At 53.3% G+C, this 20,939-nt stretch overlaps 2 non-coding genes across 2 annotated transcripts; both read left to right on the top strand.

Annotated features, from left to right (window-relative positions):
- Positions 1-1,180: 1,180 nt before the first annotated feature.
- trnat-agu (transfer RNA threonine (anticodon AGU)) lies at positions 1,181-1,253 on the top strand. Its single transcript has one exon. It is a non-coding gene; the product is annotated as a tRNA-Thr (tRNA).
- Positions 1,254-17,826: 16,573 nt separating this feature from the next.
- Positions 17,827-17,899, top strand: trnat-ugu (transfer RNA threonine (anticodon UGU)). Its single transcript has one exon. It is a non-coding gene; the product is annotated as a tRNA-Thr (tRNA).
- The last annotated feature ends 3,040 nt before the right edge of the window (positions 17,900-20,939 follow it).

The following is a 20,939-nucleotide window of genomic DNA, read 5'->3' as shown; positions in this document are numbered from 1 at the left end:
TCTCTCGTTTCCCTTCCCCTCTCTTTCCTGCTCCTTCCCCTGTCTTCCCCAAAGTCGGTGACTCTGTAGCTCAGGGGTTAGAGCACTGGTTTAGTAAACCTGGGGGTGTGTCTTCAGCTTTCAGGGGGGCCTCCTCAAAATTTACTCAGTATTTAAATTCACTGTCAATTAACAAGGGCGTTGTTTATAAATAATAAACAGCTCCAAGACCGACCCTAGAAGAAAAGGTTCCCTATTCTTGTCTCTCTCTCCTTTCCCTCTCTTCCTGCTTTCCCCATCACTAAACATTCTGTCTCTTTTTACTCGTTCCTGCTCTCTCGCTTTCCTCGTCTCTGTTCATCACTCATTCCCCTCTCTCTCCCCTTCCCCTCTCTCTCCCCTTCCCCACTCTCTCCCCTTCCCCTCTCTCTCCCCTTCTCCCTCTCAACCCACTCTCCCCCCTATCCACTCTCTGCCCACTCTCTCCTCTTCCCCTCTCTCTCTCCTCCTTCCCCTCCCTCTCTTTCTTTCTTTCTCCTCCCCCTCTCTCTCACTCCTTCCACTCTCTCTTTTCCCTTCCCCTCTCTTTCCTGCTCTTTCCTGCTCTTTCCCCTGTTTTTCCAGAGCAGGTGGTTCCATAGCTCAGGGGTTCGAGCACTGGTCGAGTAAACCAGAGATCGTGAGTTCAAATCTCACTAAGGCCTAACTTAGTATTTAAATACCCACCTCTCTTTTTCCCTTTACTTTCAGGTTTTCCCCCTCTCTCTGCCCTCCCCCCTCTCTCTCACCCCTTCCCCCTCTCTCCCCTTAACATCTCTTTCCCCTTCCTCTCTCTTCCTCCTCTCACTCTCCTTTCCCTTTCCTTTCAGATTCTTCCCTTCTCCCTCTCTTTCCCTTCCCCATCTCTCGCCCCACCCCTCCCTCTCTTTCCCCTTCCCCTTTCTCTTCCCTCTTTCCTACTCCTTCCCTTCTCTCTCCCCACCTTCTACATTTTCCCCATCTCTCTCTCTCCCCTTCCCCTCCCTGTCTCCCCTTCCCTCTCTCTCTCACTCCTTCACCACTCTTTCCCGTTCCTCCCCCTCTCTCTCCCCTTCCCCTCTTTCACTCCTTCCACTCTTGCTCTCCCCTTCTCCTCTCTCTGCCTCCCTGTCTCCCTTCCACTCTCTTTCCTGCTCCTTCCCCTATCTTCCTTACAGCAGGTGGCTCCATAGCTCAGGCGTTAGAGCACTGGTCTAGTAAACCAGGGGTCATGAGTTTAAATCTCACTGGGGCCTACTCAAAATAAGCTCAGTGTTTAAATTAACGAAGACTTTAATTATAAATATTAAACAGCTCTGAGACCGATCCTAAAACAAAAGTCTCTCCTGTTCTTGCCTTTCGTCCCCTTCTCCCTGCTTTCCCCATCACTATACATTCTGCCTCTTTTTACTCTTTCCCACTCTCTCGCTTTCCCTGTTTCTCTTTATCACTCATTCCCCTCATCCCTTCCCCACTCTCTCCCCTTCCCCATTCTCTTCCCTTCCCCTCTCTCTCCCGTTCCCCTCCCTCTCTCTCCCCTTCCCCCTCCCTCTCTCCCCCTTCCCCCTCCCTCTCTCCCCTTCCCTCTCTCTCCCCTTCCCCCTCTCTCTCCCCTTCACCCACTCTCTCCCCTTCCCCCTCTCTCTCCCCTTCCACTGTCACTCACTCCTTCCCCTCTCCCTTTTCATTTTCTCCCCCACTCTCTCCCTCCCCTCCCCTGTCTCCACTCTTCTCACCCCCCTCCCACCTCCCTTTCTCTCCTTCCCTCGCTCTCGCTCTCCCCTTTCCCATCAGACTCTCCCGCTCCCCCTCTGGCCCTTTCCCCCCTCTCTCCCTTTCTGCTCCCCCCTCTCTCCCCTTCTCCCTCTCTCCCATTCTCCACTCTCTCACTCCTTCGCCGCTCTCTCACTCCTTCGCCTCTCTCTCCCTATCCCCACCCTCTCTTTCCCCTCTCTGCCTCTCTCTCTCCCCTTCCCCTCTCTCTTCCTCCCTGTCTCCAGGGGTCGTGAGTTCAAATCTCACTGGGGCCTGCTCAAAATTAGCTCAGTATTTAAATTCACCGTCAATTAACAAGGGCTTTAATTATAAATATTAAACAGCTCCGAGACCGACCCTGGAACAACAGGCTCCCCTCACACCCTTCCCCCCTCTCATCTCGTCTCTCTTACACTCTCTCTCGCCTTCCAAATCTTTCTCTCCCTTCCCCATCACGACCCATTCTACATCTGTTTACCCCCCTCTCCGTTTCCCACTATCTCGCTTTCCCCGTCTCTCACTCATTCCCCTCTCCCCCTCCCTCACCATACCCTCTTTCTAATTCCTCCTCTCTCCCCTCACTCTCTATTCTCCCCCTCTCTCTCCCTTCCCCTCATACTCCCCTTCCCCTCTCTCGACCCGGCTCCATCTCTCTCACCTTCCCTCTCTCACTCTCCCCGCCTGTCACTCATTCACCTCTCCCCGCCTTCCCCCTCCCTCCCCTCATGCTCTCCCCTTCCCCCTCTCTTTCCCCTTCCTCCCTTCTCTCCCACTCCTTTTCTTCTCTCGCCCCACCATTCGATACACTCTCTCTCTCTCTGCATCCCCTGCCTTTCTTTCCCCAGCTCCCTCTCTTCCTCTCTTCCTCGCTGTCTCCCTTCCCCTCTCTCTCTCTCTCCGCTCCCCTGCTCTCTCACTCCTTCCACTCTCTCTTTTCCCTTCCCCTCTCTTTCCTGCTCCTTCCCCTGTCTTTCCCACAGCATGTGGCTCCAGAGCTCAGGGGTTAGAGCACTATTCTAGTAAACCAGGCGGTCATGAGTTCAAATCTCACTGGGGTGTAATTTGGTATTTAAATACCTGTGTCTCATTCCTCCCACTTTTCCCTTTCCTTTCAGGTTCTCCCACTCTCTCTCACTTCATTCCCATTCCTCCCTCCTCTCTCTCACTACTTCCCCACTCTCTTCCCTACCTCCTCTCACTCTCTTTTCCCTTTCCTTTCAGATTCTTCCCTTCTCCCTCTCTCACTCCTTCCCCTCTCTTTCCCGTCCCCATCTCTCTCCCTTTCCCCTTCCCCTCTCTCTTCCCTCTTTCCTACTCTCTCCCCACCTCTCTCTCTCCCTGTCTCCCCTCCCCACCTCCCTCCCTCCCCTTCCCCTCCCTGTCACCCCTCCCCCTCTCTCTCACTCCTTCCCCTCTCTTCCCTTCCCCTTCACTTCTCTCCCCTCCCCCTGTCTCACTCCCCTTCTGCTCTCTCCTCTTTCTCACTTCTTCCCCCTCTCTTCCCTTAACCTCTCTTTCCCCATCTCTCTCTCTCTCCCCTCTCTCTTTCTCCTCATCTACCCTTCCCTCTCCCTTCACTCCTTAACCACTCTCTTCCGTTTCTCTCCCTCTCTCTCCCCTTCCCTCTTTCTCTCACCCCTTCCACTCTCTCTTTTCCCTTCCCCTCTCTTTCCTGCTCCTCCCCTGTCATTTCTACAGCAGCTGGCTCCATATCGCAGGGGTTAAAGCAGTGGTTTGGTAAACCAGCGGTTATAAGATCAAATGTCAATGCGGCCTACACAAAGTTAATTCTGTATTTAAATTCGCCATCAGTTAACAAGGATATTAAACAATTCCGAGACTGACCCTGGAACAACAAGCTCCCCTCTGTAGCACTCTCTCTCTCCCGTTCTACATCTTTTTACCCCTCTCTCCCTTTCCCACTATCTCGCTTTCCCGTCTCTCTTTCAGTCCCCTCTCCCCACTTTCTCCTTCCCCCTCCCTCCCTTCCCCCTCTCTTGCTCTCCACTTCCCTCTCTACTTTCATTCACTCCACACTCCTTCCCCCTCTCTCCCCTTCCCTCTCTCACTCCATCCACTCTCTCCCTCCACACACTCTCTCCCCTTCCCCCTCTTTCCTCTCCCCCTCTGTCTCTCCCCTTTCCCTCTCTCTTCCTCCCTGTCTCCCCTTTTCCCTCTCTCTATCTCCTTCCCCACTCTCTTCCCTTCTCCCTTTCTCTCACTCCTTCCCCATTCGCTCCCCTTCCCCTCTCTCTTTACTCTTCCCCCTCTCTCACTCCTTCCACTCGCTCTTTTCCATTCCCCTCTCTTTCCTGCTCCTTCCCCTGGTTGTCCTAGAGCAGGTGGCTCCATAACTCAGGGGTTAGAGCACTGGTCTAGTTAAACCAGGGGTCGTGAGTTCAAATCTCACTTGGGTCTACTCAAAATTAGCTCAGTGTTTTAGTTCATCGTCAATTAACAAGGGCTTTAATTATAAATATTAAACAGCTCCGAGACTGACCCTGGAACAAAAGGTTCTCCTTTCCCGTCCTTTTCTCTTCTCCAACTTTCCCTATCACGACACGTTCTGTCTCTTTTCCCTTCCCCTTCCCCCTCCCTCCCACATCTTCCTCTCTCTCAAACATTCCCCTCTCTCTCCTTTGTACATTTCCTCCTCTCTCTCTCTCTCCTCCCCTTTCTCTCTCCCCTTCCCCCTCTCTCTCCCTTCCTCCCGCTCACTCTCTCTCCTCTCCCTTTCCCCCTTCACCCTCCACCCTCTCCCCTTCCCTCGGTATCTCTCCCCTTTCCCCCTCTCCCCTCTTCCCTTCTCCCTTTCTCTCCCCTTCCCCCTCTATCTCTCCCCTTCCACTGTCACTCACTCCTTCCGCTCTCCTTTTTCATTTTCTTCCCCCCCTCTCTCCCTCCCCTCCCCTGTCTCCACTCTTCTCGCCCTCTCCCACCTCCCTTTCTCTCCTTCCCTCGCTCTCGCTCTCCCCTTTCCCATCAGACTCTCCCCTCCCCCTATGGCCCATTCCCTCCTCTCTCCCCTTTTCCCTCTCTCCTCTTCCCCCTTCTCTCTCCCCTTCCAATCCTTCTCTTTCTCCTTCTCCTCTCTCTCACTCCTTCCACTCTCTCTTTTACCTTCCCCTCTCTTTTCTGCGCCTTCCCCTATCTTTCCCAACGCAGGTGACTCCATAGCTGAGGGGTTAGAGCACTGCTCTAGTAAACCAGGGGTCGTGAGTTTAAATCGCACTGGTGCCTAATTTAGTATTTAAGTACATTTCTCCCACTCTTTTCCCTTTTCTTTCAGGTTCTCCCCCTCTCTGCCCTTCCCCTCTCTCGCTCTATCTCTCTCTCTCTCTCACTCCTTCCCCCTCTCTCCCCTTAACATCACTTTCCCCTTCCTCCCTTTCTCTCCCCTTCCCCTCCTCTCTCTCACTCTCTATTCCCTCCCTCCTCTCTCTCTCCTCTCCCTTTCCTTTCAGATTCTTCTCTTCTCCCTCTCTCTCCCCTTCCCCTCTCTTTCCGCTCCCCATCTCTCTCCCCTTCCCCCCTCTCTTTCCCCCTTCCCTCTTTCCTACTCCTACCCTTCTCTCTCCCCCTTCTACATTCTACATTCTCCCCACCTCCCTATCTCCCCTTCCCCCTCTCTCACTCCTTTCCCTTTCTTCCCTTCCCATTCACTGCTCTCCCCTCCCCCTGTCTCACTCCCCTTCTGCTCCCTCCTCTTCTTCACTCTTTCTCACTCCTTCCCCCTTTCTTCCCTTAACCTCTCTTTCCCGGTCCCTCTCTCTCTCCCCTGCCCCTCTCTCTTTCTCCTAATCTACCCTTCCCTCTCTCTCTCACTCCTTCACCACTCTTTCCCGTTCCTCCACCTCTCTCTCCCCTTCCCCTCTCTCTCACTCCTTCCACCCTCACACTCCCCTTCCCCTCTCTCTGCCTCACTGTCCCCCTTCCCCTCTCTTTCCTGCTCCTTCCCCTGTCTTTCTTACAGTAGGTGGCTCCATAGCTCCGGGGTTAGAGCACTGGTGTTGTAAACCAGGGCTCGTGAGTTCAAATTTCACTTGAGCCTACTCAAAGTTAGTTTAGTATTTAAATATGCCTCTCTTTTCTGCATCTGCCTTTTCACTTTCGCTCTCACTTTTCCCTTTCCTTTCAGACTCTCTCATTCTCCCTCTCTCTCTCTCTCTCTCTCCCCTTCCCCTCTTTTTCCCTCTCCTTTCCCTCCCTCCCCACCCTCATAAAAGGTTTATAAAACAACATCACTTTGTTCACAGTACTTGTAGCAGCACTTGTGTGCTGAGAGATTTGCTTAGTATTGTCACTGGTGGCAATAAACGCCTGGACTATCGCTGTGGCCTTACTCAAGGTTGGGGTCTCTACAGTCAAAAGTTTGCGAAGTACAGTTTCGTGGCCAATGCCAAGTACAAAGAAGTCCTTGAGCATGTGCTCCAAATGTCCTTCAAAATTTGCAATGTCCTGCAAGGCCGCTTAGCTCGGTGATATAGCTTGTCACTTCCTGGCCTTCAGACCTCTTGTACGTGTAGAACCGATATCTCGCCATCAGAACACTTTCCTTCGGGTTCCGTTGCTTCTGGACCAGTGTGCACAACTCATCGTACGATTTCTCTGTGGGTTTCACTGGAGCAAGCAGATTTTTCATGAGGCCATACGTTGGTGCCCTGCAAACGGTGAGGAGAATCGCCCTTCGTTTGGCAGTGTTCGTTTCTCCTTCCATCTCGTTGGCCACGAAGTATTGGTCGAGTCGCTCCACAAAGGTTTCCCAATCATCTCCCTCCGAAAATTTCTCCAGGATGCCCACTGTTCTCTGCATCGTTGTGTTCATCATCTGTACCTCGTCGCCAGTTGTTGTGTATGAATAAAGAGTCTGACCAGATACTGTGGGCTCAAAGAAAAGTGTGACCTTAGTCTTTTATTACAGGTCTCCAGAGTGCCTCTCCAGCCTGTGAGGCCTCCTTAAGTACAGGTGCTCCCAAGGGACTGTGGGATCCTTTGGGACTCCAGGGGATGAGCCCTCTGGTGGTTACACAAGGTATTTACAGGTTTACATATATAACACCCATCATGACCCGTTCTACATCTTTTTACCCCTCTCTCCCTTTCCCACCATCTTGCTTTCCCCGTCTTTCACTCATTCCCCTCTCTCACTCTCTCCCGTCTCCCTCTCCTCACCCTCTCAACTTCCCCCTTTCCCTCTCTACCCTACCCACTCACTCCATCCTCTCACCCCTTCTCTCTCTCCCCTCCCCCTTTCTCTCCCCATCCCCCTGTCTTTCTTTCCCCTTCCTCTCTCCCTCTCCTTCCACCTCTCTTTCCCCTTCCCCCTCTCTCTCACACCTTCCACTTTCTCTTTTCACTTCGCCTCTCTTTCCTGCTCCTTCCCCTGTCTTTCTTAGAAAATGTGGCTCCATATCTTCGGGGTGAGAACAGTGCATTTGTTAATAAGGGGTCGTGAGTTCAAATCTCACTGGCGCCTACTCAAAGTTATATTTTTATTTAAGTTCATTGTCAATTTACAAGGGCATTAATTTTAAATATTAAACAACTCTGATACTGACCCTGGAACAAAAGATTCTCCTGTTCTCTTTTCGCCCCCTTACCCGTCCTTTCCCCCTTTCCCTCTCTCCCTGCTTTCCCCATCACTACACATTCTGCCTCTTTTTACTCTATCCCGCTCTCTCGCTTTCCCCGTTTCTCTTTCTCACTCATTCCCCTCCCTCTCCCCTTCCCCCTCTCTCTCCCCTTCCCCACTTTCTCCCCTTCCCCCTCTCTCTCCTCTTCCCCCCTCTCTCTCCCCTTCCCCCCTCTCTCTACGCTTCCACCTCTCTCTCCTCTTCCCCCTCTCTCTCCCCTTCCCCCCTCTCTCTACGCTTCCCCGTCTCTCTCCGCTTCCCCCACTCTCTATCCCCTTCCCCCTCTCTCTCGACTTCCACTGTCACTCACTCCTTCCCCTCTCCCTTTTCATTTTCGCCCCCACTCTCTCCCTCCCCTCCCCTGTCTCCACTCTTCTCGCCCACTCCCTCCTCCCTTTATCTCCTTCTCTCACTCGCGCTCTCCTTTCCCATCAGACTCCCCCCTCCCTCTCTGACCCATTCCCTCCTCTCTCTCTTTCTCCCTCCCTCCCCACTCTCTCCCATACCCACTCTGTCCCCACTCTCCCCCCTCTCCTCTTCCCCCACTCTCTCTCCCCTTCCCCCTCTCTCCCTTTTCCCGCTCTCTCCCCTTCCCCCTCTCTCTCACTCGTTCCACTCTCTTTTCCCTTCCCCTCTCTTTCCTGCTCCTCCCCTGTCTTTCTCAGAGTAGGTGGCTCCACAGCTCAGGGGTTAGAGACATAGAAACATAGAAATATAGAAAATAGGTGCAGGAGTAGGCCATTCGGCCCTTCTAGCCTGCACCGCCATTCAATGAGTTCTTGGCTGAACATGCAACTTCAGTACCCCATTCCTGCTTTCTCGCCATACCCCTTGATCCCGCTAGTAGTAAGGACTACATCTAACTCCTTTTTGAATATATTTAGTGAATAGGCTTCAACAACTTTCTGTGGTAGAGAATTCCACAGATTCACCAGTCTCTGAGTGAAGAAGTTTCTCCTCATCTCGGTCCTAAATGGCTTACCCCTTATCCTTAGACTGTGACCCCTGGTTCTGGACTTCCCCAAAATTGGGAACATTCTTCCTGCATCTAACCTGTCTAAACCCGTCAGAATTTTAAACGTTTCTATGAGGTCCCCTCTCATTCTTCTGAACTCCAGTGAATACAAGCCCAGTTGATCCAGTATTTCTTGATATGTCAGTCTCGCCATTCCGGGAATCAGTCTGGTGAACCTTCGCTGCACTCCCTCAATAGCAAGAATGTCCTTCCTCAAGTTAGGAGATCAAAACTGTACATAATACTCCAGGTGTGGCCTCACCAAGGCCCTGTACAACTGTCGGAACACCTCCCTGCCCCTGTACTCAAATTCCCTCACTATGAAGACCAACATGCCATTTGCTTTCTTAACCGCCTGCTGTATCTGCATGCCAACCTTCAATGACTGATGTACCATGACACCCAGGTCTCGTTGCACCTCCCCTTTTCCTAATCTGTCACCATTCAGATAATAGTCTGTCTCTCTGTTTTTACCACCAAAGTGGATAACCTTACATTTATCCACATTATACTTCATCTGCCATGCATTTGCCCACTCACCTAACCTATCCAAGTCACTCTGCAGCCTCATAGCATCCTCCTCGCAGCTCACACTGCCACCCAACTTAGTGTCATCCGCAAATTTGAAGATACTACATTTAATCCCCTCGTCTAAATCATGAATTTACAATGTACACAGCTGGGGCCCCAGCACAGAACCTTGTGGTACCCCACTAGTCACCACCTGCCATTCTGAAAAGTACCCATTTACTCCTACTCTTTGCTTCCTGTCTGCCAACTCGTTCTCAATCCATGTCAGCACACTACCCCCAATCCCATGTGCTTTATCTTTGCACATTAATCTCTTGTATGCGACCTTGTCAAAAGCCTTCTGAAAGTCCAAATACACCACACCAACTTGTTCTCCCTTGTCCACTCTACTGGAAACATCCTCAAAAAATTCCAGAAGATTTGTCAAGCATGATTTCCCTTTCACAAATCCATGCTGACTTGGACCTATCATGTCACCTCTTTCCAAATGCGTTGCTATGACATCCTTAATAATTGATTCCATCATTTTACCCACTACCGATGTCAGGCTGACTGGTCTATAATTCCCTGTTTTCTCTCTCCCTCCTTTTTTAAAAAGTGGGGTTACGTTGGCTACCCTCCACACCACAGCACTAGTCTAGTAAACCAGGGATTATGAGTTCAAATCTCACTCCAACCTGCACAAAGTTAGCACTGTATTTATATTCACCGTCAATTTACAAGGACTTTAATTATAAATATTAAACAGCTCCGAGGCCGACCCTGGAACAACAGGATCCCCTCGTCTCTGTAACAATCTCTCTCCGCTTCCAAATCTCTCTCTCCCTTCCCCATTCTACATCTTTTTACCCCTCTCTCCCTTTCCCGCTATCTCGCTTTCCCCGTCTCTCACTCACTCCCCTCTTCCCCCTTCCCCCTCCCTCGCCTTATCCTCTCTCCTTCCCCCTCACTCCCCTTCCCCTCTCTCTTCCCTTCCCCTCTCTCTCCCCTTCCCCTCTCTTGCTCTCCCCTTCCCTCTCTACTTTCATTCGCTCCCCACTCCTTCCCCTCTCTCTCCTTCCTCGTCTATCTTACTTCTCTCCCCAACCCTGCTGTCCGCTAACCACTCCTTCCCCCTCTCTCCCCTTCCCTCTCTCACTCAATCCTCTCTCTCCCTCCCTTCCACACATTCTCTCCCCTTCCACTCTCTTTCCTCTCTCCCTCTGTCTCTCCCCTTCCCCTCTCTCTCCCTCCCAGTCTCCCCTTCCCCCCCTCTCTCACTCCTTCCCCTCTCTCTCCCCTTCCCTCTCTCACCCCATCCATTCTCTCCCTCCGTTTCACACACTCTCTCTCCTTCCCCCCCCTTTCCTCTCCCCGTCTGTCTCTCCCCTTCGCCTCTCTCTTACTCCCAGTCTCACCTTCCCCCTCTCTCTCACTCCTTCCCCTCTCTCTCCCCTTCCCTCTCTCACTCCATCCACTCTCTCCCTCCGTTCCACACACTCCCTCCCCTTCCCCCGCTCTCTCTCCCCTTCCCCTCCCACTCTCACTCCTTCCCCCTCTCTCTCACTCCTTCCACTCTCGCTTTTCCTTACCCCTCTCTTTCCTGCTCCTTCCCCTGTTTTCTCATAGAAGGTGGCTCCATAGCTCAGGGGTTAGAGCACTCACGGGTCTCGTTAACCAGGGGTTGTGAGTTCGAATCTTCACAGGGAGCTACTCAAAATTAGCTCAGTATTTAAATTCACCGTCAATTAACAAGGTGTTTAATTTTAAATATTAAACAGCTCCGAGACTGAACCTGAAACAAAAGTCTCTCCTGTTCTCCTTTCCCCATCACTGCACATTCTCTCGCTTTCCCCATTTCTCTTTATCACTCATTTCCCTCTCCCCTTCTCCACTCTCTCCCGTTCCCCTCCATCTCTTTCCCCTTCCCCCTCTCTCTCATCCGTTCCCTCTCTCTTCTCTACCCATTTCCTCCTCCCTCTCTCTCTCCTTCCCCTCCCTCTGTCACTCTCCCCTTCCCCCCTCTCTTTCCCCTTCCTCCTGTCTCTCTCCCCTTCCCCATCTCTCAATCCCCTTCCCCCCTTCTCTCTCTCCCCTTTCCTCGCTATCTCTCCCCTTCCCCCTCCCTCTCTCCGCTTCCCCCTCTCTCTCCCCTCGCCTTCTCTCACCCCTTCCCCCTCCCTCTCTCCACTTCCCTTCCCCCTCTCTCTCTCCCCTTCCCCCCTCTCTCTGTCCACTGTTGCTCAGACATTCCCCTCTCCCTTTTCATTTTCTCCCCCACTCTCTCTCTCTCCTCCCCTGTCTCCACTTTTTTCGCCCACTCCCTCCTCCCTTTCTCTCCTTCCTTCGCTCTCTCTCTCCCCATTCCCATCAGACTCTCCCCCTCCCCCTCCCCCTCTGGCCCATTCCCCACTCTCTCCCTTTCCCACCATCTTGCTTTCCTCGTCTCTCACTCATTCCTTTCTCTCACTCTCTCCCGTCTCCCTCGCCTCACCCTCTCACCTTCCCCCGTCTCCCTCTCTCCCCTACCCACTCTCTCCACCCTCTCGCCCCTTCTCTCTCTCCCCTCCCCCTTTCTCTCCCCATCCCCTTTCTCTCCCCATCCCCCTATCTCTCTTTCCCCTTCCTCTCTCTCTCTCACTTCCCCCTCTCTCTCCCCTTCCCTCTCGTTCTTTTCCCTTCCTCTCTCTTTCCTACTCCTTTCCCTGTTGTCATCTGCAAATGCGGCTTAGTCGCTCAGGGGTTAGAGCACTAGACTTATAAACCATTGGTTGTACGTTCAAATCTTACTGGAGCCTTCTCAAAATTCACCGTCAATTAACAAGGGCTTTAATTATAAATATTAAACAGCTCCAAGACTGACCATGCAACAACATCCACTCTCTCTCTCCCCTTCCTCTCTGTTGCTCCATGTCTCCCCTTCCCCCCATCTCTCTCTCCCCTTCCACTGTCGCTCAGTCCTTCCTCTCTCCCTTTTCATTTTCTCCACCACTCTCTCTCTCCCCTCCCCTGTCTCCACTCTTCTCGTCCCCTCCCTCCTCCCTTTCTGTCCTTCCCTCGCTCTCGCTCTCTCCTTTCCCATCAGACTCTCCCCCTCCCCCTCTGGCCCATTCCCCCCTCTCAATCTCCCCTTCCCATCCCTCTCTTTTCCCTTCCTCTCTCTTTCCTGCTCCTTCCCCTGTCTTTCACAAAACAGGTGGCTCCATAGTTCAGGGGTTGGAGTATTGGTCTTGTAAACCAGGGGTCGTGAGTTCAAGTTTCACTGAGGCCTACTCAAAATTAGCTCAGTATTTAAATTTACTGATAAATATAAAACTGCTCTGAGACCGACCCTGAAAGAAAGCTCTACTTTCATCCCTTTTCTCTTCCTGCTTTCCCCATCACTACACATTCTGCCTTTTTTTACTCGTTCCGCTCTCTCGCTTTCCCCGTTTCTCTTTATCACTCATTCCCCTCTCTCTCCCCTTCCCCCACTCTCTCCCCTTCCCCACTCATTCCCCTTCCCTCTCTCTCACCCATTCCCTTTCTCTCCTCTACCCAATTCCTCCTCTCTCTCCCCTTCCTCTCTCTCTCTCTCCTTCCCCTCTCTCTCCTTCCCCGTCCCCTCTCCCTCCTCTTCCCCATCCCTCACTCTCTTCTCCCCTTCCCTCTCTCTCTTCCCTTCCCCCGTCGCTCTCTCTCCTTCCCCCGTCGCTCTCGCACCTTCCCCCTTCTCCCTCTCCCATTCCCTCGCTATTTCTCTCCTTCCCCGCTGTCTCCCCTTCCCCCCATCTCTCTACCCACCCCTCTCTCTCCCCTTCCCCTTCCCCATTTCTCTCCCCTTCCCTCTCTCCCTCCACTTCGACCCTCTCTCTCTCCCTTTCCCCCTCTCTCTCCCCTTCCACTGTCGCTCACTCCTTCCTCTCTCCCTTTTCATTTTCTCCCCTTCCCTCTCTCTCTCTCTCGTTCCCCCGTCGCTCTCGCACCTTCCCCTTCTCCCTCTCCCCTTCCCTCGTTATCTCTCTCCTTCCCCGCTGTCTCCCCTTCCCCCATCTCTCTCCCCCCTCTCTCTCCCCTTCCCCTTCCCCATTTCTCGCCCCTTCCCTCTCTCCCTCCCCTTCCCTTCTCTCTCTCCCTTTCCCTCTCTCTCTCCTCTTCCACTGTCACTCACTCCTTTCCCTCTCCCTTTTCATTTTCTCCCCCACTCTCTCTCCCTTCCCCTGTCTCCACTCTTCTGGCCCCGTCCCTCCTCCCTTTATCTCCTTCCCTCGCTCTCGCTCTCCCCTTTCCCATCAGACTCTACCCCTCCCCCTCTGGCCCATTCACCACTCCCAATCTCCCCTTCCCCTCTCTCTCTCCCCTTCCCCCTCTCTCTCACTCCTTCCACTCACTCTTTGCCCTTCCCCTCTTTTTCCTGTTCCTTCCCCTGTTTTTCCCAAAACAGGTGACTCCATAGCTAGGGGGTTAGAGCACTGGTCTAGTAAACCATGGGCCGTGGGTTCAAATCTCGCTGGGGCATACTTAAAATTGGCTCAGTATTTAAATTCACTGTCAATTAACAAGGGCTTTAATTATAAACATTAAACAGCTCTGAGACCGACCCTGAAACAGAAAACTCTCCTGTTCTCCTTTTGCCTCCTTACCCATCCTTTCCCCTTCTCCCTCTCTCCCTGCTTTCCCCATCACTACACATTCTGCCTCTTTTTACTCTTCCCCGCTCTCTCGCTTTCCCCGTTTCTCTTTATCACTCATTCCGCTCTCCCCTTCCGCTCTCTCTCCCCTTCCCCACTCTCTCGCGTTCCCCTCCCTTTTTTCCCCTTCCCCCTCTCTCTCACATCTTCCTCTCTCTCATCCGTTCCCTCTCTCTTCTCTACCCATTTCCTCCTCCCTCTCTCTCTCCTTCCCCTCCCTCTCGTTCCCCTTCCTCCTGTCTTTCTCCCCTTCCTCCGGTCTCTCTCTCCTTCCCCCTCTCTCTCCTCATCCCCTCTCTCTTTCCCGTTCCCCCTCTCTCTCTCACATCTTCCTCTCTCTCATCCGTTCCCTCTATCTTCTCTACCCATTTCCTCCTCCCTCTCTCTCTTCTTCCCCTCCCTCTCTTTCACCTTCCCCCTGTCTCCCCTTCCCCCTTCTCTTTGCCCTTCCCCGTCTCTCTCCCTTTCCGCCTTCTCACTCCCCTTCCCCCTTCTCTCTCCCCTTCCCTCCTCTCTCTCCCCTTCCCCATCTGTCAATTCCCTTCCCCCTTCTCCCTCTCTCCTTTCCTCGCTATCTCTCCCCTTCCCCCTCCCTCTCTCCGCTTCCCCCTCTCTCTCCCCTTCGCCTTCTCTCTCCCCTTTCCCCTCTCTGTCCCCTTCCCCCCTTCCCCTTCCCCCTCCCTCTCTCTGCTTCCCTCTCTCTCTCCACTTCCCCTCTCTCTCCACTTCCCCCTCACTCTCCCCTTCCCCCCTCTCTCCGTCCACTGTTGGTCACTCCTTCACCTCTCCCTTTTCATTTTCTCCCCCACTCTCTCTCTCTCCTTCCCTGTCTCCACTTTTTTCACTCCCTCCTTCCTCCCTTTCTCTCCTTCCCTCGCTCTCGCTCTCCCCATTCCCAGCAGACTCTCTCCGTCCCCCTCTGGCCCATTCCCCACTCTCTCCCTTTCTCCCTCCCCACGCTCTCCCCTCCCCCCTTCTCTCCCCTTCCCCACACTCCCCTTCCCGCTCTTAAACACTCGTTATACTCTCTCTCACTCCTACCCCTCTCTCCCTTCCCCCTCTCTCCCATTCACCGCTCTCTCACTCCTTCGCCGCTCTCTCACTCCTTCACCAATCTCTCCCCCTCCCTCCCTATCTTTCCCCTCCCCGACTCTCTCTCTCCCCTTCCCCTCTTTCTCTCCTTCCCCTCTCTCTCACTCCTTCCACTCTCTCTTTTCCCTTCCCCTCTCTTTCCTGCTCCTTCCCCTGTATTTCCCAGGGTAGGTGGCTCCATAGCTCAGGGGTTCGAGCACTGGTCTAGTAAACCAGAGGTTGTAGCTTCAAATATAACTGGGGTCTACTCAAAATTAGCTCAGTATTTAAATTATAAATATTAAACATCTCTGAGCCCGACCCTGGAACAGAAGGCACTCCTGTTCTCTTTCCTCTCTCCCTGCTTTTGCCATCACTACACATTCTGCCTCTTTTTACTCTCTCTCGCTTTCCCCATTTCTCTTTATCACTCATTCCCCTCTCTCTCCCCTTCCCCCTCTCTCTCCCCTTCCCCACTCTCTCCCCTTCCCCTCTCTCTTTCCCATTACCCCCCCCCCACCTCTCACATCTTCCACTCTCTCATCCGTTCCCTCTCTCTTCTCTACTCATTTCCTCCTCCCTTCCCTCTCCTTCCCCTCCTCCTCGCTCCCCTTCCCCCTCTCTCCCTCCCATCCCACTCTCCCTCTCTCTCCCCTTCCCCCTCTCTCTCTCCCCTTCCCCCTCTCTCTCCCCTTCCCCCTCTCTCTCCATCCACTGTCACTCACTCCTTCCCCTCTCCCTTTTCATTTTCTTCCACACTCTCTCTCTCCCCTCCCCTGTCTCCACTTTTTACGCCCACTCCCTCCTCCCTTTCTCTCCTTCCCTCACTCTCGCTCTCCCCATTCCCATCAGACACTCCCCTTCCCCCTCTGGCGCATTCCCCCTCTCTTCCTTTCTCCCTCCCCACTCTCTACCCACTCTCTCCCCCCTCTCTCATCTTCCCCACTCTCTCACCTTCACAACTCTCTCTCCCCTGTTCCCCACTCTCTCCCTTCCCCCCTCTCCCCTTCCCCCTCTCTCTCTCCCCTTCCCCCGCTCTCTCCGTCCACTGTCACTCACTCCTTCCCCTCTACCTTTTCATTTTCTTCCCCACTCTCTCCCTCCCCTCCACTGTCTCCACTTTTTATGCCCACTCCCTCCTCCTTTTCTCTCCTTCCCTCGCTCTTGCTCTCCCCATTCCCATCAGACACTCCCCTTCCCCCTCTGGCCCATTCCCCCCTCTCTTCGTTTCTCCCTCCCCACTCTCTCCCCCCTCTCTCATCTTCCCCACTCTCTCCCCTTCCCAACTCTATCTCCCCTCTTCCCCACTCTCTCCCTTCCCCCCTCTCCCCTTCCTCCCCCTCCCCTCCCCGCCTCTCTCTCTCCCCTTCCCCTCTCTCTTTCTCCCTATCTTCAGAGGTCGTGAGTTCAAATCTCACTGGGGCCTACTCAAAATTAGCTCAGTATTTAAATTCACTATCGGTTAACAAGGGGTTTAATTATAAATATTAAACAGCTCGACATTGGAACTACAGGTTCCCCTCACATCCTTCCCCCTCTCCTCTTCTCGTCTCTCTTACACTCTCTCTCCCCTTCCAAATCTCTCACTCCCGTTTTACATCCTTTTACCCCTCTCTCACTTTCCCGCTATCTCGATTTCCCCGTCGCTCACTCATTTCCCTCTGCCTCTTCCCCTTCCCTTGCCTCACCCTCTCTCCTTCCCTCTCTCTCTTCCCTTCCCCTCTCTTGCTCTCCCCTTCCCTCTCTACTTTCATTCTCTCCCACTCCTTCCCCGCTCTCTCTCCCCTTCCCTCTCTACTTTCATTCTCTCCCCAGTCTTTCCCCTTTCTCTCCTTCCTCGTCTATCTTACTTCTCTCCCCAATGCCTCTGTCCGCTAACCACTCCTCCCCCCTCTCTCCTCTTCCCTCTCTCACTCCATCCACTCTCTCCCTCCCTTCCACACACTCTCTCCTCTTCCCCCTCTTTCCTTTCCCCCTCTGTCTCTCCCCTTCCCCTCTCTCTTCCTCCCTGTCTCACCTTCCCCCTCTCTCTCCCCTTCCACTCTCTCTTTTCCCTTCCCCTCTCTTTCCTGCTCCTTCCCCTGTCTTCCCCAAAGTAGGTGACTCTGTAGCTCAGGGGTTAGAGCACTGGTTTAGTAAACCTGGGGTTGTGTATTCAGCTTTCAGGGGGGCCTCCTCAAACTTTACTCAGTATTTAAATTCACTGTCAATTGACAAGGGCTTTGATTATAAATAATAAACAGCTCCAAGACTGACCCGAGAAGAAAAGGTTTCCCTATTCTTGTCTCTCTCTCCCTGCTTTCCCCATCACTACACATTCTGCCTCTTTTTACTCGTTCCCGCTCTCTCACTTTCCTCGTCTCTGTTCATCACTCATTCCCCTCTCTCTCCCCTTCTCCTCTCTCTCCCCTTCTCCATCTCAACCCTTCTCCCCCCTATCCACTCTCTCCCCACTCTCTCCTCTTCCCCCTCTCTCTCCTCCTTCCCCTCCCTCTCTTTCTTTCTTTCTCCTCCCCCTCTCTCTCACTCCGTCCACTCTCTCTTTTCCCTTCCCCTATCTTCCCCTCTCTTCCCCTCTCTTTCCTGCTCTTTCCTGCTCTTTCCCCTGTTTTTCCAGAGTAGGTGGCTTCATAGCTCAGGGGTTCGAGCACTGGTCTCGTAAAGCAAAAATCGTGAGTTCAAATCTCACTACGGCCTAATTTAGTATTTAAATGCCCATCTCTAGCTACCTCCTGTCTCTCTTTTTTCACTTTTCTTTCAGGTTCTCCCCCTCTCTCTGCCCTCCCCCTCTCGCTCTCACCCCTTCCCCTTCCTCTCTCACTCTCCTTTCCCTTTCCTTTCAGATTCTTCCCTTCTCCCTCTCTTTCCCTTCCCCATCTCTCGCCCCTCCCCTCCCTCTCTTTCCCCTTCCCCTTTCTCTTCCCTCTTTCCTACTCCTTCTCGTCTCTCTCCCCACCTTCTACATTCTCCCCACCTCTCTCTCTCCCCTTCCCCTCCCTGTCTCCCCTTCCCTCTCTCTCTCACTCCTTCACCACTCTTTCCCGTTCCTCCCCCTCTCTCTCCCCTTCAGCTCTCTCACTCCTTCCACTCTCGCTCTCCCCTTCCCCTCTCCCTGCCTCCCTGTCCCCCTTCCCCTCTCTTTCCTGCTCCTTCCCCTGGCTTCATTAAAGCAGGAGGCTCCATAGCTCAGTGGTTAGAGCACTGGTTTTGTAAACTAGGGGTCGTGAGTTCAAATCTCCCTTGGGCCCACTCAAAATTAATTTAGTTTTTAAATATGGATCTCTCATTTGTGGCACTCTCTTCCACCTCTGCCTTTTCACTTTCACTCTCACTTTTCCCTTTCCTTTCAGACTCCCCCCTTCTCCTTCCCTCTCTCTCTCTCCCCTTCCCCTCTCTCCCCCTCTCCTTGCCCTCCCTCCCCCCCGCCCACTCACTCTCTACCCATCATAAAAGGCTTATAAAAAAACATCACTTTGTTCACAGTACTTGTAGCAGCACTTATGTGCTGACAGATTTGCTTCGTATTGTCACTGGTGGCAATAAACACCTGGGCTATCGCTATGGCCTTACTCAAGGTTGGGGTCTCTACAGTCAAAAGTTTGCGAAGTACAATTTCGTGGCCAATGCCAAGTACAAAGAAGTCCTTGAGCATGTGCTCCAAATGTCCTTCAAAATTTGCAATGTCCTGCAAGGCCCCTTAGCTCGGTGACATAGCTTGCCACTTCCTGGCCTTCAGACCTCTTGTACGTGTGGAACCGGTACCTCACCATCAGAACACTTTCCTTCGGGTTCCATGCTCCCGGACCAGTGTGCACAACTCATCGTATGATTTCTCTGTGGGTTTCGCTGGAGCAAGCAGGTTTTTCATGAGGCCATACGTTGGTGCCCTGCAAACGGTGAGGAGAATCGGCCTTCGTTTGGCAGCGTTCGTTTCTCCTTCCATCTCGTTGGCCACGAAGTATTGGTCGAGTCGCTCCACGAAGGATTCCCAATCATCTCCCTCCGAAATTTTCTCCAGGATGCCCACTGTTCTCTGCATCGTTGGTTTCGTCATCAGTATCTCGTCGCCAGTTATTGTGTATGAATAAAGAGTCTGACCAGATACTGCGGGCTCAAAGCAAAGTGTGACCTTAGTCTTTTATTACAGGTCTCCAGAGTGCCTCTCCAGCCTGTGAGGCCACCTTAAGTACAGGTGCTCCCAAGGGATTGTGGGATCCCTTGGGACTTCACGGGATGAGCCCTCTGGTGGTTACACAAGGTATTTACAGATTTACATATATAACACCCATCATGACCCGCTCTACATCTTTTTACCCCTCTATCACTTTCCCACTATCTCGCTTTCCCCATCTCTCACTCATTCCCCTCTCTCCTTCCCTCACTCACTCCTTCCCCTCACTCTCTCCATCCCCTCCCTCTCTTTCCCGACCTCCCTCTCTTCCTCGCTGTCTCCCCTCACCCCTCTCTCTCTCTCCCCCTCCCCTCTCTCTCACTCCTCCCCCTCTCTCTTTCCCCTTCCCCCCTCTCTCACTCCTTCTGCTCTCTCCTTTCCCTTCCCCTCTCTTTCCTGCTCCTTCCCGTTTTTCCTAGAGCAGGTGGCTCCATCGCTCAGGGGTTAGAGCAGTGGGTCGTGAGTTCAAATCTCACTGAGGCCTAATGTTAGTATTTAAATACCCGTCTCTCATGTCTCCCACTCGTTTCCCTCCCTCCTATCTCTCTCTTTGCCCTTTCCTTTCAGGTTATCCTCCTCTCTCTCCCCTCCCCCTCTCGCTCTAACTCCTTCCCCCTCTCTCCCCTTAACCTCTCTTTTCCTGTCCTCCCTCTCTCCCCTGCCGCTCTCTCTTCCAACCAGTCTCCCCATCCCCTTCCTCTTCCCCCTCTCTCTCACTCCTTCCGCGCTCTCCCCTCCCCCTCTCTCCCACTCCTTCCACTCTCTCTCCCTCCCTTCCACACTCTCTCTCCATCCCCTTCCTCTCTTTTCCCACCTCCTTCTCTTCCTCGCTGTCTCCCCTTCCGTCTCTCACTCCTTCCCCTCTCTCTCCCCTTCCCCTCTCTCTCCCCTTTCCCTCTCTCTCTCACTCCTTCCCCTCTCTCTTTTCCCTTGTCCCCTCTCTCTCACTCCTTCCCCTCTCTCTCCCCGTCCCCTTCCTCTTGTCCCCTTTCTCTCCCCTTCCGCTCTCTCCCCTGCCCCTCTCTCCCACTCCTTCCACTCTCTCTCCCTCCCTTCCACACTCTCGCTCTCCATCCCCTTCCTCTCTTTCCCCTCCTCCTTCTTTTCCTCGCTGTCTCCCCTTCCGTCTCTCTCACTTCTTCCCCACTCTCTCCCGTTCCCCTCTCTCTACCCTTCATCTCTCTCTCCCCTTCCCCTCTCTGTCACTCCTTCCCCTCTCTCTTTCCACTTGTCACCTCTCTCTCACTCCTTCCCCTCGCTCTCACCTTCCTCTCTCTCTCACCCCTTCCCTTTCTCTCTCCCCACTTCCCCCTCTCTCTCGCCACTTCCCTCTCTCTCCCCCCGTCCACTGTGGCTCACTCCTTCCCCTCTCTCCACTCTTCTCACCCCCTCCCTCTTCCCTTTCTCTCCTTCCCCCCCTCTCTCTCCTCATTCCCATCAGACTCTCCCCTCCACCTCCAGCCCATCCCTCGTCTCTCCCCTTCTGCTTCCCCCCTCTCTCCCCTTCCCACTCTCCCATTCCCCTCTCTCTCACTCCTTCGCCACTCTCTACCCCTCCCTCCCTCTCTTTCCCCGCCCCGCCTCTCTCTCTCCCCTTACCCTCTCTCTTTCTTCCTGTCTCCAGTGATTGTAGGTTCAAATCTCACTGGGGCCTACTCAAAATTAATTCAGTATTTAAATTCACCGTCAATGAACCAGGGCTTTAATTATAAATATTAAACAGCTCTGAGACTGACCTTGGAACAACAGGCTCCCCTCACACCCTTCCCCCACTCCTCTTCTCGTCTCTCTTACACTCTCTCTCCCCTTCCAAATCTCTCTCTCCCTTCCCCATCACGACCAGTTCTACATCTTTTCACTCCCCTCTCCCTTTCCCACTATCTCGCTTTCCCCGTCTCTCCCTCATTCCCCTCTCCCCCATCCTCCTCCCTCACCACACCCTCTTTCTAATTCCCCCTCTCTTCCCTCACTCTTTATCCTTCCCCCTCTCTCTCCCTTCCCCTCACACTCCCCTTCCCCTCTCTCTACCCGGCTCCTTCTCTCTCCCCTTCCCTCTCTCACTCTCCCCATCTTCCCCTCATTTCCCTCTTCCCGACTTCCCCCTCCCTCCCCTCTCT

This window comes from Pristiophorus japonicus, unplaced genomic scaffold (assembly GCF_044704955.1).
Source record: "Pristiophorus japonicus isolate sPriJap1 unplaced genomic scaffold, sPriJap1.hap1 HAP1_SCAFFOLD_258, whole genome shotgun sequence".
Classification (NCBI taxonomy): Eukaryota; Metazoa; Chordata; class Chondrichthyes; family Pristiophoridae; genus Pristiophorus; species Pristiophorus japonicus.
Note: the sequence above shows the minus strand (reverse complement) of the source record. Positions and strands in the feature narration are given on the sequence as shown.